The sequence below is a fragment of the Nomascus leucogenys genome, chromosome 11 (assembly GCF_006542625.1).
Source record: "Nomascus leucogenys isolate Asia chromosome 11, Asia_NLE_v1, whole genome shotgun sequence".
Classification (NCBI taxonomy): domain Eukaryota; kingdom Metazoa; phylum Chordata; class Mammalia; order Primates; family Hylobatidae; genus Nomascus; species Nomascus leucogenys.
In genome coordinates, this window is record NC_044391.1 from 33,098,465 (window position 1) to 33,121,766 (window position 23,302).

At 36.1% G+C, this 23,302-nt stretch overlaps 1 protein-coding gene across 1 annotated transcript in view; it reads right to left on the reverse strand.

The window, feature by feature from the left end:
* THSD7A (thrombospondin type 1 domain containing 7A) overlaps positions 1-23,302 on the reverse strand; it is a 465,539-nt gene that overhangs the window by 260,641 nt on the left and 181,596 nt on the right. The window lies entirely within an intron of this gene.

Below are 23,302 nucleotides of genomic sequence, written 5' to 3' on the forward strand. Positions count from 1 at the left end.
GAAATTAGTCACAGTGAAAACTCATTACTCCGGCCTCACAATCATCAAATCCATTTCAGTAACTGGCAAAGAAAATGGCCCCGGGTGAAGAACTTCTCCTGCAGGCATTTCTCTTCCTGGACAATTAACTATTTTGTGGAACTTGCGCTCTTCTTCATCATATTTTATTTTCACAGACTATGACTGCAAGGGTCTAATAGTTGTATATTATGTGTGCCAATAAAGCTTAAAGTGTTCACTCTCTGGTTACCAAAGCTAAGAAGCAAAAATCTTCATTTACACACATTCTGCCTTTAAATTTACCAAATTTTCCCCCCCATTTCCCAAGTGAAGTATAGAGCTGGGTAAGGGAATTTAAATGTAACTAAAAGATTTTTGCAATTTTCTAATCATTGAGAGGTTATTTGGGGTCTTATTTATTTATTCATTTCTTAAACATGAAATATTTGGTATTACAGAGCTGTTTTACGTGATACTTAAATCAGTGGCTTTAGTATGAAATGTGGGTTTTTTTTTTTCTGTGAAATCCTTCGTAGAATAGATTTAAACCTTATATTTGCATACATTATTTTTTTCTAAGGTAGATGATATGATTTTCAGTGCTTTAACAGACAGATCCCAATTCATGAAATTGAGAATTGTATAATTTTGGGATTATAAAGAAACTTAAAGATCATATAATTACATGATTTTCAAAAAGTATTCCATGAATTTGAGAAATTGTTTGATGCACCTTAAAGCCATTTTCCATCTGTTGTGTGGGAAGGTGAGGGCCAACATGTGGGGTGGGCTCTAGTGAACCTCACACCCTTATACTGCTGCCATCCTCCCTGATTGATGCTTTTATAAGACAAACTCTATTTGTATTATTAGTTTTATTCACATGGGGATTATGCATAAGATTATGTCTGCAAGAGGTTTCTACTGTGGAAATGTGAAACCTGCTAAAGTAGGTCAATGGATTCGCTCTATGGATGAGAAAAACAGGAAACAAGAAGGGAAAGTGATTTGCTGAGTTCAAACATTTAATGAATAACAAAACCACTCTGGATTTTAGATTCCAGTTCCAACTTTTAGTTGTATGATTTCTCTTGGACATCAGAGATTTAGCCTCAGTTAGTTTCTTCTGTACATAACAATTGTTAGTATACAAATAAAGAAATATAAAGCATGTGCTTATCATATTTAATCTAAACATTTAATTTTGCTTAATGAGAAAGATGTTTAAAGTTTGTCGAGACTTTCCTTACAAATGGCATTATGGAGTTGTAAATAGAATAGAGACTTGTTGTAAATATTGTGCTAACTAATCATTATTGCATGAAAGTAAATATTGGATAGTTGACATACCCATATCATTCCTTTATGAAGTTTACATGTAAAAAATTATAAGGGATGTAAAATACTCATGCTTTTCAGGGATGTAACATTCTTATAAGGGATATAAAATACTCAAGGAGACTGGGAAACAGTCTCCTTGAAGTATTAATATTGAAACTTTATGGGCTTAGAAAGCCAGTGGGTTTGTTGTATCTGTCAAAATGCAATCCACTTAATAATATTTTAATCTTATTTTTAACTTGCTAAAGAAAAAAATATATATTCACAAATCTGGTGATACTTTCTTAAAGATTTTTCTAAATGCTCACATTGGGAACCACAGAACCTAGGATACTTCTCAAAATGAGAACCTAGTAATATGTATAAAATTTTCTAATTAATTCCACGCATCTTTGGCATATTCCCCATCCCCACTGTGCTCGAACAAAACAGTGGTCCTTATTTTCCATCTGAACACAACATATAAAGACATATTTATATCAGACTCTCAAATTAGGAGTAAACTATATGCCATTAAGTCTGGATTTGAAAATATAAGTGTCTTATACTAAGTCAGACTCTAAATCTCAGATGTCATTTAGTTGAACTTCCTGATATATTATTTTTTCCAGTTTTTTAAATTAATTATGAAATTAGACTCTAATCAGATTGAGGCTACTAGTCTTTTATCCTCAAAGTGAAAACAAATGATTTTTTATAGCAAACTTATAAGGGTGTCACTTAAAAAACATAACTGTACAATTTTAGGTAGGCAGCACTATTATTAATAGTTGTGATTGATACAACTATCTGATCTTTGACAAACCTGACAAAAACAAGAAATGGGGAAAGGATTCCCTATTTAATAAATGGTGCTGGGAAAACTGGCTAGCCATATGTAGAAAGCTGAAACTGGATCCCCTCCTTACACCTTATACAAAAATTAATTCAAGATGGATAAAAGACTTAAATGTTAGACCTAAAACCATTAAAATCCTACAAGAAAACCTAGGCAATACCATTCAGGTCATAGGCGTGGGCAAGGACTTCATGTCTAAAACACCAAAAGCAATGGCAACAAAAGCCAAAATTGACAAATGGGATCTAATTAAACTAAAGAGCTTCTGCACAGCAAAAGAAACTACCATCAGAGTGAACAGGCAACCTACAGAATGGGAGAAAATTTTTGTAACCTACTCATCTGACAAAGGGCTAATATCCAGAATCTACAATGAACTCAAACAAATTTACAAGAAAAAAACAAACAACCCCATCAAAAAGTGGGCAAAAGACATGAACAGACACTTCTCAAAAGAAGACATTTATGCAGCCAAAAAACACATGAAGAAATGCTCATCATCACTGGCCATCAGAGAAATGCAAATCAAAACCACAGTGAGATACCATCTCACACCAGTTAGAATGGCCATCATTAAAAAGTCAGGAAACAATAGGTGCTGGAGAGGATGTGGAGAAATAGGAACACTTTTATACTGTTGGTGGGACTGTAAACTAGTTCAACCATTGTGGAAGTCAGTGTGGCGATTCCTCAGGGATCTAGAACTAGAAATACCATTTGACCCAGCCATCCCATTACTGGGTATATACCCAAAGTACTATAAATCATGCTGCTATAAAGACACATGCACTCGTATGTTTATTGTGGCACTATTCACAATAGCAAAGAGTTGGAACCAACGCAAATGTCCAACAACGACAGACTGGATTAAGAGAATGTGGCACATATACACCATGGAATACTATGCAGCCATAAAAAATGATGAGTTCATGTCCTTTGTAGGGACATGGATGAAACTGGAAAACATCATTCTCAGTAAACTATCGCAAGGACAAAAAATCAAACACCGCATGTTCTCAATCATAGGTAGGAATTGAACAATGAGAACTCATGGACACAGGAAGGGGAACATCACACTCGGGGACTGTTGTGGGGTGAGGGGAGGGGGGAGGGATAGCATTAGGAGATATACCTAATGCTAAATGACAAGTTAATGGGTACAGGAAATCAACATGGCACATGGATACATATGTAACAAACCTGCACATTGTGCACATGTACCCTAAAACCTAAATTATAATAAAAAAAAATAGTTGTGATTAAGCCAGGTGCAGTGGCTCATGCCTGCAATCCAGCGTGATTGGGAGGCCGAGGCGGGCAGATCCTGAGAGGTCAGGAGATCGAGACCATCCTGGCTAACACGGTGAAACCCTGTCTCTACTAAAAATACAAAAAATTAGCCGAGCATGGTGGTGGGCGCCTGTAGTCCCAGCTACTTGGGAGGCTGAGGCAGGAGAATGGTGTGAACCCAGGAGGCGGAGGTTGCAGTGAGCCGAGATTGCACCACTGCAAACCAGCCTGGGCAACAGAGCAAGACTCCATCTCAAAAATAAATAAATAAATAAATAAGGGGGTGGAGCCAAGATGGCTTAATAGGAACAGCTCCGGTCTACAGCTCCCAGCATGAGCGACACAGAAGACGGGTGATTTCTGCATTTCTGTTTAAGGTACCGGGTTCACCTCACTAGGGAGTGCCAAACAGTGGGTGCAGGACAGTCGGTGCAGCGCACCCTGCTCGAGCCGAAGCAGGGCGAGGCATTGCCTCACTCGGGAAGTGCAAGGGGTCAGGGAGTTCCCTTTCCTAGTCAAAGTAAGGGGTAACAGACGGCACCTGGAAAATCGGGTCAGTCCTACCCTAATACTGCGCTTTTCCAATGGGCCTGGAAAACGGCTCACCAGGAGATTGTGTCCCGCATCTGGCTCGGAGGGTCCTATGCCCAAGGAATCTCGCTGATTGCTAGCACAGCAGTCTGAGGTCAAACTTCAAGGCCGCAGTGAGGCTGGGGGAGGGGCGCCCACCATTGCCCAGGCTTGCTTAGGTAAACAAAGCAGCCAGGAAGCTCGAACTGGGTGGAGCCCACCACAGCTCAAGGAGGCCTGCCTGCCTCTGTAGGCTCCACCTCTGGGGGCAGGGCACAGACAAACAAAAAGTCAGCAGGAACCTCTGCAGACTTAAAGGTCCCTGTCTGACTGACAGCTTTGAAGAGAGTAGTGGTTCTCCCAGCTCGCAGCTGGAGACCTGAGAACGGACAGACTGCCTCCTAAAGTGGGACCCTGACCCCCGAGCAGCCTAACTGGGAGGCATCCCCCAGTAGGGACAGACTGACACCTCATTCGGCCGGGTACTCCTCTGAGACAAAACTTCCAGAGGAACTATCAGACAGCTGAATTTGTGGTCTCACGAAAATCTGCTGTTCTGCAGCCACCGCTGCTGACACCCAGCCAAACAGGGTCTGGAGTGGACCTCTAGCAAACTCCAACAGACCTGCAGCTGAGGGTCCTGTCTGGTAGAAGGAAAACTAACAAACAGAAAGGACATCCACACCAAAAACCCATCTGTACATCACCATCATCAAAGACCAAAAGTAGATAAAACCACAAAGATGGGGAAAAAACAGAGCAGAAAAACTGGAAACTCTAAAAAGCAGAGCACCTCTCCTCCTCCAAAGGAACACAGTCCCTCACCAGCAACGGAACAAAGCTGGATAGAGAACGACTTTGACGAATTGAGAGAAGAAGGCTTCAGACGATCAAACTACTCCGAGCTACGGGAGGAAATTCAAAACAATAGCAAAGAAGTTAAAAACTTTGAAAAAAAATTAGACGAATGGATAACTAGAATAACCAATGGAGAGAAGGGCTTAAAGGAGATGATGGAGCTGAAAGCCAAGTATCGAGAACTACGCGAAGAATGCAGAAGCCTTGGTAGCTGATGCGATCAACTGGAAGAAAGCGTATCAATGATGGAAGATGAAATGAATGAAATGAAGTGAGAAGTGAAGTTTAGAGAAAAAAGAATAAAAAGAAACGAACAAAGCCTCCAAGAAATTTGGGACTATGTGAAAAGACCAAACCTACGTCTGACTGGTGTACCTGAAAATGACAGGGAGAAAGGAACCAAGTTGGAAAACACTCTGCAAGATATTATCCAGGAGAACTTCCCCAATCTAGCAAGGCAGGCCAACATTCAGATTCAGGAAATACAGAGAACGCCACAAAGATACTCCTCGAGAAGAGCAACTCCAAGACACATAATTGTCAGATTCACCAAAGTTGAAATGAAGGAAAAAATGTTAAGGGCAGCCAGAGAGAAAGGTAGGGTTACCCACAAAGAGAAGCCCATCAGACTAACAGCAGATCTCTCGGCAGAAACTCTACAAGCCAGAAGAGAGTGGCGGCCAATATTCAACATTGTTAAAGAAAAGAATTTTCAACCCAGAATTTCATATCCAGCCAAACTAAGCTTCATAAGTGAAGGAGAAATAAAATCCTTTACAGACAAGCAAATGCTGAGTGATTTTACCACCACCAGGCCTGTCCTAAAAGAGCTCCTGAAGGAAGCACTAAACATGGAAAGGAACAACCGGTACTAGCCACTGCAAAAACATGCCAAATTGTAAAGACCATCGAGGCTAGGAAGAAACTGCATCAACTAACGAGCAAAATAACCAACTAACATCATGATGACAGGATCACATTCACACATAACAATATTAACTTTAAATGTAAATGGACTAAATGCTCCAATTAAAAGACACAGACTGGCAAACTGGATAAGGAGTCAAGACCCATCAGTGTGCTGTATTCAGGAAACCCATCTCACATGCAGAGACACACATAGACTCAAAATAAAGGGATGGAGGAAGATCTATCAAGCAAATGGAAAACAAAAAAAGGCAAGGGTTGCAATCCTAGTCTCTGATAAAATAGAGTTTAAACCAACAAAGATCAAAAGAGACAAAGAAGGCCACTACATAATGGTAAAGGGATCATTTCAACCGGAAGAGCTAACTATCCTAAATATATATGCACCCAACACAGGAGCACCCAGATTCATAAAGCAAGTCCTGAGTGACCTACAAAGGGACTTAAACTCCCACACAATAATAATGGGAGATTTTAACACCACACTCTCAACATTAGACAGATCAACGAGACAGAAAGTTAACAAGGATATCCAGGAATTGAACTCGGCTCTGCACAAAGTGGACCTAATAGACATCTACAGAACTCTCCACCCCAAATCAACAGAATATACATTTTTTTCAGCACCACACCACACCTATTCCAAAATTGACCACATAGTTGGAAGTAAAGCTCTCCTCAGCAAATGTAAAAGAACAGACATTATAACAAACTGTCTCTCAGACCACAGTGCAATCAAACTAGAACTCAGGATTAAGAAACTCACTCAAAACCACTCAACTACATGGAAAATGAACAACCTGCTCCTGAATGACTATTGGGTACATAATGAAATGAAGGCAGAAATAAAGATGTTCTTTGAAACCAATGAGAACAAAGACACAACATACCAGAATCTCTGGGATACATTCAAAGCAGTGTGTAGAGGGAGATTTATAGCACTAAATGCCCACAAGAGAAAGCAGGAAAGATCCAAAATTGACACCCTAACATCACAATTGAAAGAACTAGAAAAGCAAGAGCAAACACATTCAAAGGCTAGCAGAAGGCTAGAAATAACTAAAATCAGAGCAGAACTGAAGGAAATAGAGACACAAAAAACCCTTCAAAAAATTAATGAATCCAGGAGCTGGTTTTTTGAAAAGATCAACAAAATTGATAGACCGCTAGCAAGACTAATAAAGAGGAAAAGAGAGAAGAATAAAATAGATGCAATAAAAAATGAAAAAGGGGATATCACCACCGATCTCACAGAAATACAATCTACCATAAGAGAATACTACAAACACCTCTATGCAAATAAACTGGAAAATCTATAAGAAATGGATAAATTCCTCAACAAATACATCCTCCCAAGACTAAACCAGGAAGAAGTTGAATCTCTGAATAGACCAATAACAGGCTCTGAAATTGTGGCAATAATCAATAGCTTACCAACCAAAAAGAGTCCAGGACCTGATGGATTCACAGCCGAATTCTACCAGAGGTACAAGGAGGAACTGGTACCATTCCTTCTGAAACTATTCCAATCAATAGAAAAAGAGGGAATCCTCCCTAACACATTTTATGAGGCCAGCATCGTCCTGATACCAAAGCCTGGCAGAGACATAACCAAAAAAGAGAATTTCAGACCAATATCCTTGATGAACATTGATGCAAAAATCCTCAATAAAATACTGGCAAACCGAATCCAGCAGCACATCAAAAAGCTTATCCACCATGATCAAGTGGGCTTCATCCCTGGGATGCAAGGCTGGTTCAACATATGCAAATCAATAAACGTAATCCAGCATATAAACAGAACCAAAGACAAAAACCACATGATTATCTCAATAGATGCAGAAAAGGCCTTTGACAAAATTCAATAACCCTTCATGCTAAAAACTCTCAATAAACTAGGTATTGATGGGACATATCTCAAAATAATAAGAGCTATCTATGACAAACCCACAGCCAATATCATACTGAATGGGCAAAAACTGGAAGCATTCCCTTTGAAAACTGGCACAAGACAGGGATGCCCTCTCTCACCGCTCCTATTCAACATAGTGCTAGAAGTCCTGGTCAGGGCAATCAGGCAGGAGAAGGAAATAAAGGGTATTCAATTATGAAAAGAGGAAGTCAAATTGTCCCTGTTTGCAGATGACATGATTGTATATCTAGAAAACCCCATCGTCTCAGCCCAAAATCTCCTTAAGCTGATTAGCAACTTCAGCAAAGTCTCAGGATACAAAATCAATGTACAAAAATCACAAGCATTCTTGTACACCAATCACAGACAAACAGAGAGCCAAATCATGAGTTAACTCCCATTCACAATTGCTTCAAAGAGAATAAAATACCTACGAATCCAACTTACAAGGGATGTGAAGGACCTCTTCAAGGAGAACTACAAACCACTGCTCAATGAAATAAAAGAGGATACAAACAAATGGAAGAAGATTCCATGCTCATGGGTTGGAAGAATCAATATCGTGAAAATGGCCATACTGCCCAAAGTAATTTATAGATTCAATGCCATCCCCATCAAGCTACCAATGACTTTCTTCACAAAATTGGAAAAAACTACTTTAAAGTTCATATGGAACCAAAAAAGAGCCCGCATCACCAAGTCAATCCTAAGCCAAAAGAACAAAGCTGGAGGCATCACACTACCTGACTTCAAACTATACTACAAGGCTACAGTAACCAAAACAGCATGGTACTGGTACCACAACAGAGATATAGATCAATGGAACAGAACAGAGCCCTCAGAAATGATGCCGCAAATCTACAACTATCTGATCTTTGACAAACCTGACAAAAACAAGAAATGGGGGAAAGGATTCCCTATTTAATAAATGGTGCTGGGAAAACTGGCTAGCCATATGTAGAAAGCTGAAACTGGATCCCTTCCTTACACCTTATACAAAAATTAATTCAAGATGGATTAAAGACTTAAATGTTAGACCTAAAACCATTAAAATCCTACAAGAAAACCTAGACAGTACCATTCAGGACATAGGCGTGGGCAAGGACTTCATGTCTAAAACACCAAAAGCAATGGCAACAAAAGCCAAAATAGACAAATGGGATCTCATTAAACTAAAGAGCTTCTGCACAGCAAAAGAAACTACCATCAGAGTGAACAGGCAACCTACAGAATGGGAGAAAATTTTTGCAACCTACTCATCTGACAAAGGGCTAATATCCAGAATCTACAATGAACTCAAACAAATTTACAAGAAAAAATCAAACAACCCCATCAAAAAGTGGGCAAAGGACATGAACAGACACTTCTCAAAAGAAGACGTTTATGCAGCCAAAAAACACATGAAAAAATGCTCATCATCACTGGCCATCAGAGATATGCAAATCAAAACCACAGTGAGAGACTATCTCACACCAGTTAGAATGGCCATCATTAAAAAGTCAGGAAACAACAGGTGCTGGAGAGGATGTGGAGAAATAGGAACACTTCTACACTGTTGGTGGGACTGTAAACTAGTTCAACCATTGTGGAAGTCAGTGTAGCGATTCCTCAGGGATCTAGAACTAGAAATACCATTTGACCCAGCCATCCCATTACTGGGAATATACCCAAAGGACTATAAATCATGCTGCTATAAAGACACATGCACACGTATGTTTATTGCAGCACTATTCACAATAGCAAAGAGTTGGAACCAACCCAAATGTCCAACAACAATAGACTGGATTAAGAAAATGTGGCACATATACACCATGGAATACTATGCAGCCATAAAAAAGGATGAGTTCATGTCCTTTGTAGGGACATGGATGAAACTGGAAAACATCATTCTCAGTAAACTATCGCAAGGACAAAAAACCAAACACCGCATGTTCTCACTCACAGGTGGGAATTGAACAATGAGAACTCATGGACACAGGAAGGGGGACATCACAGTCCGGGGACTGTTGTGGGGTGGGGGGAGGGGGGAGGGACAGCATTAGGAGATATACCTAATGCTAAATTACGAGTTAATGGGTGCAGCAATACAACATGGCACATGGATACATATGTAACCTGCACATTGTGCACATGTACCCTAAAACCTTAAGTATAATAATAAAAAAAGAAAGAAAAATAAATAAATAAATAAAATAAAATAGATGTGATTTACTAATTAATGTAAATTAATGTTTTATTATGGAAATCTGAGTATACAAAATGTGAATTGACTTCAAGTCTACATGTTATTGCTAACGAAAACATACATACTGAAAATAACTTTTCTTCCCTAAAACAACTATGAAACAGAACTATGCTACACTAGTCAACTCTTAAGTCTGAAAATTACCTTAGACAAGATAAGGACTGGTGAAGATATTAAACTCTTACAAATCAAATTTTAGCAAAAAATCTTGGCTTACTTCTAAGTTCATTCTAAAATAAAAGTGGAAGATGGTTGCTTTGAAAATGATTCATCATTTACTGACATCAAGTTATGGAGCGCTCCCTATTTACACACTTCTAGAGCAACATGTATGTTTCTCACATAATGTTTAAATGTTAGTCACACTTTCGGTTTGTAGAATCAGTAATTTTTATCAAATATTTAATATCTGTTTATCACATTAGACTGACTCTATAGCCCCTTGAGGACAGGCCCTTGTCTGCCATCTGCAACAGTTGTAGACAGTACACATAGAACAAGTTCAATAATATTTATTGAATGAATGAATAAAATCAGAAAACAAATCAAGAAAATAATTCCAATCAATTTATGATTCAACAGGTGCCATTTGCACAATTAATTGTGGATAAAGACAAAATGTGCTTTTCCTTTAAGCCATTCCAATATATCGTTGATTATGTAGAGATTTTTGATTTTTATCTAGGTATTGAAAACACAAGCAGATACTAGTGACATAACTTAAAAATACAGATCTATATTTAATTACAATCAGAACCACAGTGTAATCTTGAGAACCTCTAATTTTTCCATGTTACCCATTGTAGTAATATTACATGTATTTTGCATAACTAAATATGCACAATGTTTTTCTGAAATTAGCATTGTCTTGGAGGCAGATTTCAAATGATCATGGGTGTCAACTACAGTATTTCTTACTAGAATATTCTCTTGCCTTCAGAGCTAGTTAAAAGCACATATTTCTGCAATGATTTTCAGCTACGTATAAAAATATAATATTTTATTTCTACTCAAGATGTATAAATGCCTTAAGAAATAAAAGAAAACAGCCCATATAAAAGTTTAACAACACTGGCATCTTATTTATAACACCATGAATCAAATGTTCTTTTCCCACTTTATAAAAAATAAAAATGCACTCCCTAAAGGGGTTGAAGAGTATATCTTCATTCTTTAGTTTTGAGAAACTAAATTTTCTCAACCAAGAACATTTCTAATCACCTAGTTCCTTATTGATTTTTCACAGTGTTGATCCCACCACAGAGGCTGGTTAGTCAATGAAAATAGTTTTTTGATCACTTAATTTAAAATTACCATTTGACATATAGAAATATTGACAAGTGTTATTTCAAATTCATTAATAAGTAAGATAGTTCTTACTTTGATGTTCCTCACTGAATACCAGGAACATCACATACGTGTGTGTGTATACCTTTTATATATGCTTAATTAGCTAATTATATTTGTAAAAGCTTTGCACTTCTGCTAATTTAATGGAATAGCCTGTTACATTCCATGGTTTGAACATGTCTTTTAATTTCCATGGCTTACTTTTGGATAAATTGCTTCAATAATTTTGTTTAGAAAGGAGAGAAGTTAGTTTATAGATCTTAATATCCCAGGCATTATATTTTTGATGTCAATGCCAGCAGGAATAAAGAGATTGAATTCAAGAATACTATTACATATAGATAAGGCACAAGAGTTTCTAAAGTTTGCTTAGATAACTAAGAAAAGCATATGTTATAAACATAGATATATTCCAATTCCCGTTTCAATAATATTATCACAGATTTTTATTAACCAGCTACTCACAGATAACACTGTGGGATTTATCTTATTCCAAGTATATTTACATTGAGAACCAGCAGATAACATATCCTGAGAAAACTTCATGGAGATATATAAAAAGATCTACTGAGGCTAAAGGAAAGCAATAAAATGCATGAAGGCCCCAGTGAAAGCAGAGGTGGAAGTATAATCATGATTGAACCTAAAATAAAATAAAATAAAATAAAATAAAATAAAATAAACCCGTCATCCACCTTGTAGGCTTTAACTGCCCTTGTCTTTTCATTGCACCTTGGGTATCGCATGTGTGTCCAATTAACCAACCTCTTGAAAGATCAGATCTTCCCCACAGTACACACGATGAAGGGCTGTCTACTTCTTCCCTCCAAGCAGTCTTGACACAAGTACACATTGAAAAGAGACCAAATTGAATAGAAAAAGGACCAGATTGAATAGAAAAGGGACCACATCTAAAACTCCTCTTGACAACTGAGAATTATTAACCCAATTAACTACCATGTTTCAAGGGGTGCAAATGTTTTAAAGTACAATTTGAAAACACAATATGCAAACTATCAAGGAAAATCTGAAATCCTCTACCAATTACAATGTGACAGTGTGCAGCAAATGTCTCGGCATAAATGTTAAAATTCAGCTCTGCATCCTATATTACTAAGAGTGGGAGGTAGTGATAGTAGAAAATCTGGGGGAGTGGTGTTTGGTTTTTGAAAAGAACAGTAAGAATTATCATTGGTTCAAAAATTGCTTCTTTTATTGTTCTGTTCATGATTATTTAGAAGGAATTTGGAATCTAATTGAGCAAAATAAAGGACAGGCAGCTTTCTATTTAAGGCTATGGATAATATCCCCCTGTGAATGAAAATGTATTCCTGCATACAGATTTGTAGGATGGTGTTTACTCAGTATCATACAAAGCACTTCTACAATGTGGGTCAATAAATATGTGTAGAACACTTAGCTTGACAGATTTTATGTAAATCCAGAAAGAAACACTGGATGTCTTATTTCACTAAAAGGAAATTAAAGCAACTGTTTTATATGCCCAAAACTTGTGTGTAATTGATAGACTCACGATACAAATATTTGCACTTGGAATCAATGTAAAATTACGCAAAATTGCGATAAAAACTTTAAATGAATGCTACTTGGCTTAGTTTTCCTTAGGCTAGTGCTTTAAGTATAATTCTGCACTAACTTTAACAAAATGTTGATAAAATAATGAATTTATTTTTATTCCTGCTAAAGAGGATTTTATAATGTGCCTATTCTCTTGATGTCGTTCAGAACTGTCTCTTTATTTCAGTCCACAAAAGACAGCTGTCTAAATTTAAAATTACTATTTCCCCACCATATTCAACACTGACTTCTCTAAGACTACTTTTTATACATCAAGGGCATGAGAACAATCAAAGGTTGAGTCTATAAAAGGCCACATTATTGACAGGTGGCCAGCAACTGTTCCAAAGAACCTTATAAAAGATAAACACCATAAAAGGAGCACAAGACATTATGCAAACTACTTTTTATTCTTGTTTGCTATAAAACTCTCAAATGAGCCAGTTTCTTGTTTGACTAAATATGTTTGCATCCTGCAAATGAGATAGTGTGTTTTCCCCTTCTGGATTTGGTTATGGAACAGCATGTCCTACTTTACTAAGATCAAGGAGTACATAAACAGCTTAGTAATATACTAAATTCTGTCTCTTGAATGCTACAGAACATCTTATTTTAAAATTTTCAATTAACAAAACTAAAATGAAATTTCTATTTGCTTTTACCCAACCAAATCCCTGTAAAAAGATTAGAAATTACTGTTAAATAATAGGAAAGAAAAATTCCTTATAAATTCCATAAACTAAAGATAACTAATCCTTGTCATCATATTTTGCTATCCTTCTACTAGGCAATTAAAATATAAATTTATTTAAAACTAAATTTAGGATTGTGCTACCAATTGTTTTAAATTTGCTTTTTTACTTCATAATATGCTATGAAAATAATTCCATTTCAACAGATACACCACACACACACACACACACGCACACACACAGATTGAACCTTCTAGACAGTTATTTAATCTCCTTTGTTCTTCATATTTTCACATTTAGCTCTATACTATGTTTGCGTAGTGCTTTGTTCTATCAATTTACCATGATTTTTCTAACTGATGTTCTATCGGTGGATGTTTAGGTCTTTCCTGATTATTTCCAATATTATAAAGAATGTCATAATGAACCTCCATTGCTGTACATCAGTCAGATAATTTGGTGAAAGGCTTTTGCACACTTTCAACCTTTTGATACATGTAGTATTGCAAAAGTGCCCACCAAAATATACCAGTTTGGCCTTCCACCAGCAATTCCTGAGCACATTTCCCTCAACCTCTAATATTTGCAGATTGCTGTTCCTCCAAGTCTGAGCTCCTATTGGAGAAATCCTGTGTGCTTATTTTCTTGGAGAGTTCATCCTTTGACTAAAAAAAATCTTAATTCCTTTACCTTCATTCTTTTGTGTATTGTGGTTTCCAGAAAGACACCAAAGCTTATGAAGAATTCATAATATCCTTCCCTGTTTTTCAGCATCGAAATATCTTTTTGCTTATTTTGTACTCGTTTGGTCATTTCAAAGGATTGTATTGCCATAGGTAGAAGCAAACATGTGGTCTTAAATGTCCATCTTAAAATAGTCCCATAGACTGGTATCTGAATACCTAGCATACTGTCCCATTCAAAATTATACTAATTGAATTGATTTAATTATAAATATATGCTCTGCCTGGTAGATCCCTTTGTATAGATTTGTGAATATACAAAAATAAATTTTGAATGTTTTTCATCTAAACTAGATTTAAATTTCTTTCAAAGGAAAAATAGGAGAGTTTGTAGCTTCTTTGACTTGAGTTTTAATTTAATTTTAATTTAAAACCTAACTCTCAAATGACAAATCAGTTTGGTGGATAAGGAGAGATCACTGTGGATGTCAAGCTGAGCTTTCATCTTCAATAAGTAATTAAACTTTAATAATAAATTATATAAGAATGTCAAATTACATGTACAAAATTAGAACAGGCTGTTTAAATCTGATGAGAAAATGCATGAGGAATCAGTGACTAGTATAGCTGATTTTACAATGCTAAACACAATAATCTATTTCTAGGATCTATTATACTAAAAATATTCCTTTAAAATTACTTAACCTCTTTGTATTCTGGTTTCCTCATTTTAAAAATATGATATGAACCCTGTCATTAGCTCGTATCATCTCATAACACTACCTGACCCATAAGCTAAGTACCAATATTATGAGGAATGTTTGTGATAAAGTTGTAAAGTGCCTTTCTTTTACACAAAAAGATTCACATTTTAATGTGACAGTATTTTAAAGTCTTCATGTATCAGTGACAACTTCCTTAGGTTACACTCCATTAAAGTGAAAGCCTGGAGTCAAAGCATTTGACAATTTTAAGGTTTTAAAATACATGTTGCCCAATTGATTTTTCAAAGAAACGTGTAGAAATCTACATTCTATCACTACACCTTGATCAGCATTGGTTATTATAATATTTTCTTTTGTTAATTTGATGAATATGCCCGAATCCACTGTTATTTTAGTTAAATCTTCATTTCAGATGACTTTTAACATAATTTCCTCTTTTGTAAATTATTTATTTAATTGGTTTCTGTATTTTCCAGCATTCTCATGGATGTTTTTTCTCAATATATTTATTTGAGATGCTAACATTTTCTCTGACCATTAAAATGTATTTCCCATCAGTGTTTTGTGTTATTTTGTGTATAATATTTTCTGTTTTTGATATGCAGACTTTCACTAACACAATAGTATATTTCTATAATTGAGTTTTAAGGCTGAAATATATTTTTAAAAACAGATTAATAAGTACACATATATAAAAAGTTTAATCTTCTTATAGATTTATTTTATTTAAATACGTTAAATGCATCAGAAGTTTATTTCAAGTTTGTTATAAGGCAAACTTCTGACTATTTTTTCTATACAGTTAGGCAATTTTACCAGGAATACACATACCTATTATTTAAAGGTACCTTTCAAACAGCCTCAAAACATGTCAATAAGAGGTGTATTAAATATCACATCCCTAGATTACATTGCTATATTGTATTTTATTGCTATGTTTTATTTCATATTTGTATAGTACAGTGTGTTTTCACATATATGATCTCATTTGATCTTTACATCAAGCAGTAGATATAAAAAATAAACAAGATTAATTTTGTTACTCTGTCCAGTAGTTCAATCTCTGTAAATCTGAAGAAAATATAAAGCCATCAACCACTCAAATATTTCTGTGGTTTCTTTGGATGCAGTTAAACACCCCCAAAAAAGTAGTTATATAAACTGTATTTGAGCAATTCAGTTAGAGAGTTTCTGGTGCCGTTATGAAAAGTTCCCAATTTTTGAGTAAAGTCTCATGCAAATAAGGGGATGCAAAAACAATTTCTTAGAGAAAATTCTTCTTCAAGTTAACAGATTGCTAAGTCAATGTTTTCCTTTCAAGCTCATAAACTCAGAAAAATTTGAGATTGTTAGAATCTTGATTTCAAAATAACAAAATGTGGTACTAATAGCCTCAATATCTATTAAAATTTTAAAACGATCTATTTGAACTGTTGCACTGCCAATCTACAAAACAACATAAACTTCCTCGTTACCCCACTTCCCAAATAATTACAACAACCAAAAAGCAGAAAGCAAACTTGAGAGTTATATAGGATTTCAGTATAAATGTGATTGGCAGCAGAGTATGAAATAAGAAGAGAAATTGTTGATCATAACAAACACATAATCTCCATGGATTTGAAGACATGACAAGTCTTCAGAGGCTGCTTTAGAGAATGGATTGAAGGTAGCAACTAGCAAATCTAGTAAATGCATATGTTTGTGAGTGTTTAAAATAGCTTGTCTTAAAATTGGTGTCAAAGAATAGCACTAAGAACTGCATAACATTTCACTCAAAAATGTGAAATGCACAAAACTTTTTACCCATATCAAGCTACTGATCTTCCATTACAATTGTCCAAAAGTGAGCTACCTTTGGAGAATACATATTCAACAGTCCGACTTGATGCTAAGGGAGTCAAATAAACAAGGTATTGGAGGTAAAGGAGTCCTATCACAATTTTCACTCTATCTCAGAGAACTTTGATAAAAAGTTAAGTAGTAAGTGACATCTTAATAAATTTAAAAGCATGCTATCTTGTCCTGGATTACCCCAAAAGTAGAACTTGAGACAAAGGTTTATATGCAATAGTTTATTTTACAAGTGATTCCATGGAGCAGGGCTAAGGCACAAAAGAGTAAGAGAAGGAGAGATCAAGGGAAAGCCAGTGCAAGCATATGTAATAAAATTGTCCACTGCTATAGGTGCCTGGTTATGACTTTGTGGGACCTTCTGAGGAGATTTATGAAATGCATCTCAGAACTGTCAGTCCAGAGAATAGAATGATTAAACATTTCTTCTTTGACTCCTGTTCCTCACTGCATAAAATTGCTTGAAGTAGCACATAGGCAGTTCCTAATATAATTTATCCCTTGCACAACTAAGATTTTCTTATTCTACCATTCTACCATTAAATCCAATGAATCACGGACTCTCTCCCTCAATATTATGGCTAGTTCAATGTCTGCAAGTATAGGTTTTTCCCTCTAGAACTACATCCTCCAATTCAGCAGAGTTTAAGATTGTAGGTATGGACAGCACAAATTCCTGAAGTGACTCAGGGGAACAATAGAGAGAGGGCCAAACCTACTTTGCCTGAGAGTTTTAACGCATATGTCTTGGCTCTTATGGCACAGCACCATATTTTGCTTACTGGCTTGGCTCATCCTGGAAAACATTTCTCCAATCATGCAATCTGTTATTTTTCAACTTAAGCCTTTAATAGGCAATACTACTACTCAAATTAGAAGAGCTGCTTTTGGGTAATGAGGTATGTAGAAAGTCCAGTGGATTTCATTGTCATTGCTGCTTGTCATGTCCCTTTACTATAAGATATATTCTTTTGAATAAAGCAATATTATTCATACATAGAATACAAGACCAAGAAACCAGGCATCTGCCAGTCCTCTGATTATGGTGCTGGTGAAGGCACTGTAGCCGTAGAAGACAAATGCATATGCAGGCTAAGTGTCAGTTTTGCTAAGAATGAATTGCTGTTCTATTTGTGTTAGGAAGTGTGTGATATTGGCTGACTGCTTCTTACAGGTTGGTCCTTAGCAATTGTAGTAGTTTGATCAGCCCCGGTGAGAAGAAGCCTATACTAACTACTGTGTCCATACATAGCACCCATCCCTGATACAATAGCCAATCTGAAGCAAGAGGTTAGCTGATATCCACAGGTCAAAATCTCTTCCCTACCTAGGTACTCAATTCTGCCTCTAATGCAGATGCTGCCTGATGGGCATTAACACAGTCCACAAAGATCTGCCCTTTGGATCCACTTTCATTGAACACTGATATGCAATTTATCTAGACTTCTATATTTCTAATCAACTAGATAAGCCATTTGCCATTGCTTAGAAGTCCATGTAAGTCTGTATTTTAGGCTACTTGTCCCTTGGTAAACAGTGAAAAACTAAATATAAGCTCACAGCTCTGTCCCATGGGAGGATTCCCCTCCACCATTATCCTTTAGAGCCATAACAAGTGGGGCTGCTGTGTTGCAGCTGTCCATTTGCAAGTAGTGCCAAAATATTATGCTAAGCCTATTAAGCCTGAAGTTTTTATTTTTTTAGCTGGTATTAAGAAATCCCTTATGAGCCATGAGTGGAGGGAAAGTCCTCTATGTAAAAGAAGTAGGTGCCATGGGAGTCTGGGCAATGTGTTTATGTAATTAATTAACTTTTTTTGTTGTTGTTCTATGTGGGCGTGATCCTCAAATGCTCCGTTTCTGTTGTACATTGGATTTTAGCTATGTCTTACCAAATATTTTATTTGGTGGGCTTCATTATATCTAGCTTAGAATAGACAACTCCAGCCAAAGAGTTAGTTAGTGTCCAACATGCAATATCTACTAGGATCCAATAGCTTGTCAGGATCTATTTTGTGGTGTGTGTGCGTGTGTGTGTATCATGCTTTTCTTTTCTTCTCCTAGATGTAATTCTCTTTTGCAAAAAGCATGGCCTTACTCCCAAATCCTAACTGTCTGTGCTGCCACTTTTCTATTAGGGGTAGCCAGAGATTCCTCATAGCCATTTTATCTATATGAAATATATCTTATGACATCAAATCTTCTGGGCCACTATGACCTCAGTGACTGAGCAGCTTGCTTCAACCAATAAGTAGACTGTGGCAATATTTCCAAGTGCCATGTATGATGCTGTCAGGATGCAGAGAGGGTGTGGTATATAGCCAGTCTCCAAGATGATTTCAATGGTCCCTGCTTTCTGCTGTTCATGCCTTTTTATAGTGCTCTCTGATATTGCATGGAGATGACCTGTGTAACCACTGAGATATTGCAAACATATTTGTGTATAACTTACAAGTTTAGATTATGAAAGATATGTGGCTTCTGACTTGCCCTCTCTTGGTTCATTCACTCTGGGGGAAGCCATCTATGATGTCATGGAAATACTCAAGCAGTGTTTTGAAAAGGAACTGAGACCTCCTGCCAGCAACCATATGAGTGACCCATGATCTTCTTGGAAGCAGATCTTTTGGCACCAGTTAAGTCTTAAGAGGACTGCAGGTCTGGCCAATATTTTGACCATAAACTCATGATAGACCCTGAGTCAGAACCACCTGGCTAAGCTGTTCCTGAATTTCTGATGCAAAGCAACTATGGGATAATGAATATTTATTGGTTATAAGCTGCTAAATTTTGAGGTAATATTTTATGCAGCAATAGATAACTAATACAGATTATGGTGGCTGGAATAGGTATGTTGCCATACCCGAAAATCTGAAACATGGGAATGGCATATTGAAAGTGCGCAGGAGCCAGCAGCTGGAAGGACAATGATGAGTGTGTTAGTAAAAGCCAAAGGTATTTTGAGAGGCTGCTTGAAGCAGACTGAAGGCCTTAAAAGTGACTGCCAGTAAAGACTTAAAATAAGTGAGGAGGATGTTATTGGAAACTTGAGGAATGGGGACTTTTGTTATATCACAGCAGGAAGTTTGCAATACTGTCACCTATAATAATGTGGAAGTCAAAATTATATCCAATTAACTGGGTGATTCAGCTAACATTTCCACACAGACTGTTAAGGGTGCCACCTTTCTTATCGGGGTATCTCTAATATTTGCCACTTTCTAGTCACCAAATCCAAATAGTATAATGTCATTCATATAGTGGACCCGGGTCATGTTCTGAGGAATGTCAAGACAATCAAGATCTCTGCCAACTATATTTTGACAAATGGCAGAAGTGTTAATTTGCCCCTGGGGTGAGGGAGTAAATGTGTACTGCTGTATATTCTCTATTAAAAGCAAACAGCTTTTGATACTTCTTACTAATGAGAATTGAGGAAAAAAGCGTATTTGCTAGATTAGTATCTGCGTATCAAGTGTCAAAGGCTGTGTTGATTTCTTTTAGTTTAGATACAACTCATTCATAATAGCTGCAATTGGGGCCAACATATGGTTAAGTTTATAATAGCTTGCTGTCATCTTCCATGACTCATCCAGTTTTGTTCTACTTCTTTCAGGGAAAATACAAATTGGTTGAACAGGAATATAATGTGGACCACGTCTCCTGCATCTTCTGAATCTTTGATGCAACAATAATTTCTAGAAATCTTCCAAAGATGTTATGCTAAAGCACAATACAATGTGTTTCATTTCCCACCTACAATGCATCCCAAGCTACCAAAAAATGAGAGTCTTAGTAACTATAAACAGGAAGCTACTATATTTCCACCCAGCAGATGAGAGAGCAAAACACTTATCCACTTGCTTCTATTACCCATTGATCAATAATGAGCCCAGGATCATTAACATTAATTCCCTCACAACTTCAAGTTGTGCACGAGTGAGTGCTGAGTGGGTTTCTGCAGGTGTCTTGCACTACCATGCCAGAGAAGCCCTGGAAAAGTAGGTTGCTCGGCCTGTGGTAAGTGGCAGTCAGCTTGCACCTGTGTGAATCTGGTGAAACCTGTGCAAAACTGGAAGCCACAAGAGTGAGCGAAGGCAGAGGTGGAGCCAAGAGGATGTAAAATAGCACAGAAGTGGCATCACACAATAAACTTGTGGTAGATGTATTTGTTTTGTTTTGTTTTTTTCTAAAAATGCTTTCTTCTGAAAGGCATTTGTTTTTCTATGAACTAATAAATGTTAGGACAAAACTGCAAAAGGCTAAAGATGTCTGTATTTTTATCACATTTATTTACTTACTCAAAAGATAGTGAAGGCCTGCAATGTGCTAGGTGCTGTGATAGGCAAGCAAAATTGACATGTGTTAAGATAAGCAAACACTACCAAAAGTGGAAACAATCCAAATGTCTAATAATAATAGACAAAATGTGATATACATACAATGGGATATTATTTAGCCTTAAAACGAAATTCTGATGCTACAACATGGATGAACCTGGAAAGATTACGCTAAGTAACATAAGCAAGACACAAAAGGACAAATACTGTATGATCCCACTTGTATGAAATACCTAGAATGGTCAAATTCATAGAGACAGAAGATAGAGTGGTGGTTATGAGGGGATAGGTGAAGAAGGATATGGGAAAGTATTGGTTGATGAGTGCAGAGTTCCAGTTTCAGATAATAAAGAATTCTAGAAATGGATAGTGGTGATGGTTGCACAACAATGTGAATGCATTTAGTGCCACTGAATTGTTCACTTAGAAATGGTCAAAATAGTAAATTTTATGTTTTCTCTACCACTATATTTATCTATTATCTATCTATCTATCTATCTATCTATCTATCTATCTATCTATCATCTATCTATCTATCTAATCTATCTATCTATCGTCTATCTATCTAGCACTACAATGAACTATAGCCTTTTTTAGTCATGTATATAATATTCTGAAACTTACAGAATACTTCTATATATAGCAACATTACCTCAAGTTTCTAAGGAGTTAATGCCAAGTTCAAAGCCTTGGGGAACTTTTAAACTCCTTAGACCTAAAGGCAATTTATTGGAGACAGTCAAGCAAAAAGTGAAGGGCCAATTATAGATAGCTTTTCTTTGTCTTATTAAACACTGAAAAAAGGAAATAATAGCTCAGAAATGCCCATCATCATCTTAGTTTTAGTGCCTAGTATATTAAATTGGTGGTTGTTACTAGAAATAATATTTTCTAAGTTCATCTTCTGATATTATATTATCAGTTGTATACCTCAAGAACTGCAATATAGTTTTAGCCAACAAATAATAAATTGTAGAAATGATCTTCTCAGAATGGAACATAAAATAAAGTGAAGTTAATGTTTTGATTTCTAGAATGATTTTATTACACATCTAGAAGCATATTTTATTCCTTAATTCTTTAGGACATTTTTGCCCATACTCTGGTTAACAAATGTCTCCATGGCTGTTACTTTTCCTTTTTTATCAAAATTATTTATAGATACATATTAAATTTTAGTATTCCCCATGCATGTCATAAACCACTCCAGTAAACTAGAGCCAAAGTAAATCTTTATCCTAAAGTTGTATAGCTGTTAATCAGGCTGAAGAAAAAAAAAAGAGAGGAAAAAATGTCAATTGTTTCCTTTCTGGCACTGGAGCAGGACTGGCATTACTACAAATAATTATTTAGGATAAGAATAAATTTGGTTTTTGTAAAGACTACTGTGATACACTTAGAGCACTAAAGCGTATGACTTATTTACAAGACACTGTAGACACTGTAAAGCCTGCCTTAATGCAATGGCATTGATTATGCATTGCTATGTATATTATAATTTCCATAATAATTTCTGTCCTACTAAATGCCATCATCATTATAAAGGATTAGAAGAGTAATTCAGGCACCTGAAACTAAATTTCCAACATGTGAATTGGTATGTATATGTCTGTAAATATACTTCTACATATTTATTCTTTAATGTATCAAAATTGGTTCATTTATGATAACAAATATACCATATTATGTAAAATTTTTTATTAAGTTGAAATTATAAATACACTTTTAAAATAAAAATGGTTTTTGCTTCCAAAATGCATCATCTGAGGGTGAGGCAAACTCCATGTGTCTAAAGAAACTGAATTTATGGTTTAGGGTAATAATTTGCATCATTAGTGCCTTGGAAATGTTTATTAGAACTTAGATTGATTATTCCTATAATTGATAAAAGTCAACTGAATTTTGTTAGGTTAAACATGAACTCAAAGCTATAGGATTCTAGGAAAAATAATCACTAGATGATCAGTTAACAATCTAAATGCAAATGTTTAATTTCCAAAAAAAGCGAATTGTGGAATATCTTAATTTTTTAGTAACATCTTCTCAACTTACTTACTATAAGCAAGAGATTTATATGGCATTTATCGTATACTTATTCTA